The sequence below is a fragment of the Hordeum vulgare genome, chromosome 2H (genome assembly GCF_904849725.1).
Source record: "Hordeum vulgare subsp. vulgare chromosome 2H, MorexV3_pseudomolecules_assembly, whole genome shotgun sequence".
Lineage (NCBI taxonomy): Eukaryota > Viridiplantae > Streptophyta > Magnoliopsida > Poales > Poaceae > Hordeum > Hordeum vulgare.
Genome location: NC_058519.1, coordinates 24,082,520 through 24,090,466, shown reverse-complemented (window position 1 = coordinate 24,090,466; position 7,947 = coordinate 24,082,520).

Sequence of the window (7,947 nt, the reverse complement as noted above, 5' to 3'; positions counted from 1 at the left end):
GCTCATAGAGGAAGAGTACGTGTGCATACATTTAAAAGGTAAATATATATGTGTATGTATAAGTATCTGCGTCTGTAATGTTCAATATATATATATATAGGGTCGCGTTATTCGTCACCCTAGGTGAGGAATAATTATTCTTCACCCCCCACTATTTTACCATCGATGCATCGTAATTTTACGTTTTGTAAATTTTGTCTTATTTTATATGTAAAAAGAGACCGTAAAAAAATATAATCAATGTAAAAATATTATATGTCACGTAAAATTGCAACCATGCAAAAATAGTGCAAAAAATACAATAAACTCAATTTTTTTGGTCTTGTGAGTTATACTTTTGTTTTTCATTTGTCAAATTTTACGTAGTGATTCAATATAAATGTAAATATTTGTATTTCAAATGTAATTTATTTCTAAATTGATCGTAATATTATCTCGGGGAAGAATAAACTATTATGCACCCTGGGTGATGAATATATATATATATATATATATATTACTGTTCATCACCCAGGGTGTAGAATTAGTTATTCTTCACCCAGGTAATCTTACGATTGTTTCATAAATAAATTTTGTTTTGTATACAAATCGCTACATGCATGTTGATTCATTACGTAAAATTTGGCATAAGAAAATAAAAATATATGTCAGAAGACCAGAAAAAAGTGTATTTTATATGTATTTTACACTATGTTTTTAAGTTCATAACTTTACATACCATAATATATTATTACAGTGATTTAATATTTTCTTACGTTCTCTTTTCAGGTAAGAAGTAAGAAAAGAAGTTACGGGACGTAAAAATATGATGCATTGATGGTAAAATAGAGGGATGAACAATAACTATTCCTCACCCAGGGTGACGAATAGCGCAAAACTCTATTCATCACCCAGGATGCAGAATAGTTTATTCTTCATCCGAGATAATCTTACGATCAATTTATAAATAAATTACATTTGAAATACAAATAATTACATTTATATTGAATTATTATGTAAAAATTGACAAAAGAAAAACAAAAATATAGGTCACAAGATCAGAAAAAAAAATGAATTTATTATATTTTTTGCACTATTTTTTATGTTCATAATTTTACATGACATAAAATATTTTTACGTTAATTATATTTTCTTACGGTCTCTTTTTACTTATAAAATAAGAAGAAAAAATGAAATGTAAAATTACGGTGCATTAATGTTAAAATAGAGGGCGGTGAAGAATATATATATATATATATATATATATATATATATATATATATATATATATATATATATATATATATATATATATGTATATATATATAGATGTATATATATATATATATGTATATAGTCGCGTTGTTCATCACCCTGGGTGAGGAATAGTTATTCCTCATCCGGTCCAATCCTACTTGAAAACATAAGAAAAGAATGCATCTGGGGTAATATTACGCTATGAGAAGGAGTTGGTCTAGCACCGTACAAAAGAAAATGAAGTAATTTTACAACATGCATGCCGTAAAATTACATTCTGCATGTAATGAAAATATGGCGTATTAATATCTCACTAAAAGATGTTGTCATAATTTTACAATAGAAGTGAGGTAATTTTACAAGAGTAATCAAGGTAATTTTACAACATGCATGCTAGAAAGTTACATTCTGCGTTTTGATAATTCTTTTGTCTCAGTCGAATGGCCAGGGTGAGGAATAAATTATTCTTCACCCTGGGTGCATAATAGAGTGTCATATTTTATCTACCCTGGTAGATATATAAATTTTATCTACCACCGGTGGTAGTTACCACCACTTGTGTTTTGTATGTTGTATGTAGTATCTATCAAATCAGAGAGTATGTATGCGTAGTATGTAGTATATAATCATGTTTAGGTAGTATATATACTATTTGTTTGGTAGTTTGTATCATATTTTGTGTATGCTCTTTTTTACATACAAATATATGCGTATTTCACAAATATATGCGTAACTCACTTTGAAAAATCTTATATATAATATATGAACATAATAGGAATGATAAATTAGTATATATGCTCCCGCGTGGTAGTATATGGCACACGTGGGGTAACTACCCCTGGGTGGTAGGATGTATTTTTCCTATATATATATATATATATGTTTGGACACCTAGGTGCTTGGGCACCTAGGCCTATTATGGCAAGCCAATTTCATTGGTGTATTGCGTGCATTCAATGAAATGATATCTTTCCATTTTTTATTTGCATGCATTAACACCTCTCAATACTTAATGGTTGATTTCTAAAAAATATATTATGTTGATTTTCCAGCAATAATCCCTTTCCAAATATTATGTTCATGTATGATACCTAATGAAGATATACACGTAAGTATAGTCAAAAAATGTACACGTAAGTGGGCTATTATATCTAATAAAAAGATACACATACCATAATATCACTTAAGAAAAAAATATACATATATCCATGTTATTATATGTACTAAGAACATATACATACCCGAGGTATTATACTAAATAAAGATATATCTTCAGTATCTCAAATAAGAACAAACAAGACATAACTAATATACCTTCAGCTGATTCTAGGCATAACACAACAGGAATTCGAGCCAAAGTACTTGGGCCTACCCGTTCCAGAAGGGAGAATGCATAAAGGTCGTTTTGAATCCTTGCAATCCAGATTGAGTAAATGCTTGGTGGAGTGGAGTGAAAAATATTCCTCTTTTGCTAGCAAGGAGGTTCTTATAAAAGTTGTTGCCCAAGCTATTCCGGTATATGTCATGAGTATTTTTAAGCTACCTTTCTCTGTTTGTGACGACTTGTCCAAAATGATGAGACAGTACTGGTGGGGAGTGGAGAATGGGAAGAAAAAGATGGCATGGGTTGCTTGGGAACGTATGACACTTCCAAAAGCTCAAGGTGGTATAGGCTTCAGAGATATGCGAGCGTATAACCAGGCCTTGCTAGCTAAGCAGGCTTGGAGACTTCTCACATCACCGGACTCGCTCTGTGCTAGACTCCTTCGAGCAAAGTATTTTCCCAATGGTAATCTAATGGACACAGTTTTTCCGGCTAACAGCTCAGCAATATGGAAGGGCATCGAGCATGGGTTGCAACTAGTTAAACGAGGGATGATATGGCGTGTTGGCAATGGGGCAAGTATTAGAGTGTGGAGGGATCCTCCGTTTACTCCTATTCTACCAAAGCGGAATTGTCGCCTAAATAGAGTCCAGAATTTCCTTGATGATCGTGGGAATTGGCAGATAAACCTGCTGCAACAATATTTCTGCCAACCAGATATCGATGCCATTCTGAAGATACGTACTTCTCCTAGCCAGCAGGATGATTTTATCTCCTGGCCTTGGGACAAATATGGGAATGTAACAGTCCGAAGTGCATATAATTTTGCAATGTCATCGGTGCGGGACCAGGTTAGTCCGGGTGCTTCAAGCTCTGCACCCACAGGCCATCGTCCGATCTGGAAGTTAGTGTGGAGTGCAGATGCTCCCCCCAAGATGCGGCACTTTGCATGGCAGGTTAGCTCAGGATCTTTACCCACAAATGCAGAGAAGTTCAGACGACACATTGGGACTTCAGGCCACTGTAGTCTATGTGATAGAGAGGAGGAGTCGTCATTTCATGCGTTGCTGGTCTGCCCTAATGCTGCGCTCATGTGGGATACAATGCAGCTGTCATGGCCGTTACCCAATCGGTCGGATATTTCATGTACTGGATCGGAATGGTACTGCATCTGCTTGCTGAATCAGATGAACATATCAGGAGGAGCAGGATCATTATGGTACTATGGCGGACATGGCATCTTCGGAATGAACTTATACATGGTAAAGCCATCCCCCCAGTTGATACATCTCGGTCTTTTCTTACTAGCTATTACAATACATATCAACAAATCTCGTTAACTGTTGAAGAGATTTTGAAAGGAAAGACTCCGGCGTTAGATATGAGCCATGGTGCAGTACCCCAATCTGTGGTGAAACGCAAGCTGGTATGGCCATGCCCGGCAGAGCATGAGGTAGCACTGCCAGTCGATGGTTCATTCCATTCTGAGGATGGATCGGCTGGATCGGGCATGATCCTGAGGGACAGTAAAGGGGCGGTAATCTTTGCTTCATACCGTAAGCTTTTTCATTGTAATAATGCACTTGAGTCTGAGCTGCAGGAAATAAAAGAAGGTCTCAAGCTCGCGACGGAGCACTCTCAAGCTACAATCATCTTACAGTCTGACTGTGATGTGGCACTCAAGATGATTGCGGATGCCTCCTTCAACAGATCAGCATATGGCCATTTGGTGTCGGAAATCAGGGAGTATACGAGCATTAGGGCTATTATTCCTGTCAAAATTCTTCGAGAACCGAATAGGGTTGCACATTGTTTAGCGAGCTTTGGTAGATGTGGGGATAGCACAGCCTGTTGGTTGGGACGCCCACCTCCATGTATCAGCAGTTTAGTCGCTGAAGATTGGAACACTACCACTATGGAATAAAAACCCAATGTTGATTCGCAAAAAAAAAAGTGGAGCATAGCCGAAAAAAATTAAACTAACTATCCCGGAGCAAATAAAACCCAGTTTTTCTCTATCATCACCCGTTAAGGAATGCTCAGATCTAAAAGCAATGGGATAGCAATAAGGATATGGGTAACTACTACCTAATGGTAGGATGTATTTTTCTACCAGCAGTGATAGTTACGCAGCCATAGTTGGTTAACCTCCACGTGTCTCTTCTTATCTCTAAGCCAAACGGGCTGGTGGATGTGAAAGAATCCCATAGCCGGCAGCTAACTAACGTCTAATTACCTAATTAAATAATGGCAATGGTTAGTTCAACAACGTGCTATTTCCTTGGCTGGCCGAATGCATCACCGTGAATAGATAGGATAAGTTGAACGTGGTGGCCCATGTATTTTCTTGAGGAATCTCATGTATACTTCCGACGAGTACGCTGATCTACATAGTTTGGAAAGCAATATATAGTACATCATTTGGAAAGCAGTATGTAGTATATTTGGGACCGACGAGTATGTAGTATGTTTCTTTTGCGTGGGATTATATATAGTATGTAGCATGGAGTATATACTATGTGAAGTTGAAAGAAGTATATAGTATGGTAGTATTTAGTATAGAGTACATAGAGGGAATTGGAAGGAGTATATGGTATGTGCTGAGGAATATATGTAGTCGCGTTATTCGTCACCCTAGGTGAGAATAGTTATTCTTCACCCCCTCCTATTTTAATATCAATGCACCGTATTTTTACGTCCCGTAAATTTTATCTTACTCCACACATAAAAAGAAAATGTAAGAAAATACATAATCATCATAAAATTATTTTATGTCACGTATATTTATGAACATAAGATTATAGTGTAAAATGTACATAAAAAATAAATTTTCAGGTCTAGTGAACCTTAATTTTGTTTTTTTATGTCAAATTTTACGTTGTGAATCAATATGAATGTAACTATTTGTATATCATATGTAAAATATTTAAAATTAATCTAAACTATATTAAGTTACAAATTCAGGTTTTAATGTTGATATACGTGATTACGTATACGATTTATTAAAGTAAATACAAAGTTATTTATTTATTTTATATTATTTTAATACGAAGTGTTTTTAAATTATTTCGCTTATATTGCAGGATCTTTGAGGGGCTGTCGAGGCCAACAAGACGACTGAGGTGTACGCAGTGGTGTAATATCCTACTCAGTACTCACCATATTTATCATTATGTTGTTTCAGATGTAGCTAAGTTTGTTCACTTGATGTTTTAGTTGCAAATTTATGGAGTAAATTCCTATCGTCTTCCCAGGTAGTTCCACCCGAAGGGAACACTTCTCTACGGCCAAAAGGTTCTCATTCAAATGCCATAAAAGGCTACACAGAGAACTACCGGCAGAGTTTTCTCCTATAGGATCCCTAGCATAAGAACTCGTTCCATAAATTCAAAAATAAAATACCAAGTGAAAACACGAAACTACATCATTTCCACAACATAATTTACATATGGTTTTCCCTTTCGGGAACCCCCGAAGGGTTTACACAAGGATAAAGAAATTACCTTCTAACTACCTTCGCGAGCTTACAAATGCTCTAAATATTGTAGCTCTTTATTACACGATGAGGAAGTACTACTACTACTACTACTTGAGCAAAGAGCTTGCTAGCTGAGTTGCAACTCTGTGCTCTATCTGTGGCTGGCTCTTCTCCGTCTGGTGTCTCTCTTTGCAGCAAGGCTCCTCCTTTTATAGGCAAGAGAGCACCTCTTGGATGGCTTCCGGGAGAAGGCTCCTCTATTATTTCCTCCTTCTTTCTCCTTGTCCATCATGCACCTAGTTTTTAGGCCTTCTAGGCTTTATAGGCTTTGTAGCCATTATAGCCCTTCTTTCTAGGGTATTGAGTGCATGTTGGAGAGGTTTGCACACCGTGTCTTGGCTGCCAATGGAGGTGGCATTGTCTTCTTTTTTGATTTTCTTCTTCGTCATGATTTTGTCTTGGACTTTAATCTTCAGGAATATTACAATCTTTGGATATGCATGTGCCCGTACACTGCCTACTAATATGTGTATGCGGGCAGACTTGGCTGGAAACATGCACATGTGTGTGCATTGGCTATTGATATGCGTACGCATACATGCTGTTCTTTTTTTTTTTTTTTTTTTTTTGAGGGGGGTCTTCCCTGCCCATATAATTGATATTTCATATCAATATACACTAAGATTCTAAATTCCTATCAGCATTCAGTCGGAGTATATGTCCTCCGCGCCCGAATGATTGATAGTAATATCAATTCAAATTCAGTGACATTTGAAGTTGGGTTTTACTCAGGTGGCTGCCCATGCCCTGCGATATCCATATGATCCTCATCTAAAAGATGGAAATCATACTTCGTATCACATTCTTTCTTTATATCTTCAAATCTTATTTTCATTTCAACCCTTATTTCTTCTAATATCTCTTCCTTTAATTCTTTCTTCATTATTTTTGACAATTCTTCAAATCTTTTGTCCATTTCTTGATCTATATATTCACTATCCAAAGGGTCTAGGCCCTTCAGAAGGCATTCTTTATATGTATAATTTTTTGGAGAACCTTCTTCCTTTATATTCTTTCCTGATGATTCTCCCTTGGTTATTTTAAATATTGGCATATTAGATGCATTGTTATCTGCATTCTTTCTCTTCTGGATATAATCTTTAGCCTTGGGGTCAATATAATAGTTTTCCCCTATCATTTTTCTTGCCCAAAACAAGGCCTCATCAATACCTTCATATTTTTTGAATGTTAAGTCTTGTCCCATTCGTTTTGCATCTAGTTTTTCTATCATGATGTCTTCCCATGTCAAATATATTCCGGGTTTATTTCCGTCAAATAAAACATATAATATTTCTCCTTTTTGTATTTCAGCCCTTTCTAGTTTTGCCGCCTTCATATTCATTTGGTTAAAATATTCTGCCAAGCTATTTAGAATTGATAGCATATATCCTTTTTCATCTCTCTTATTGGTATATTGGAACCAGAAATTGTCCAGTATGCACCTCTGAACTTCATCAAGCTTGATATGGGCCTTTGGCTTGAAATTGAAGGTATTTGGCTGAAATATCTTCAGCCTGTTCTCCTCTCCGAAGAAGAAGCATTCGTCCCTGGTGGGGAATAATCCTTTCTTCATTTCTGCAAATTTGATGCACGAGAAAATATGTCAGGTAAAGTATTATCTTTTCCCTTAATATGCTCAAAAATAACTTTATAACCATTCCCAGCTATGGTGTCTTCAAATAAGACCCATCTTCTGGTTGAACTTTTCTTACTATTAATTTTATTATAATATCGACATATGGCTTCACAATCAGTTCGCACTGTAAATTCTTTGAATCCTAGATATAACCTAAAAGCATTTATTGCATTTACAACTGCAAGGATTTCTCTATCAATATTATTTACCGTT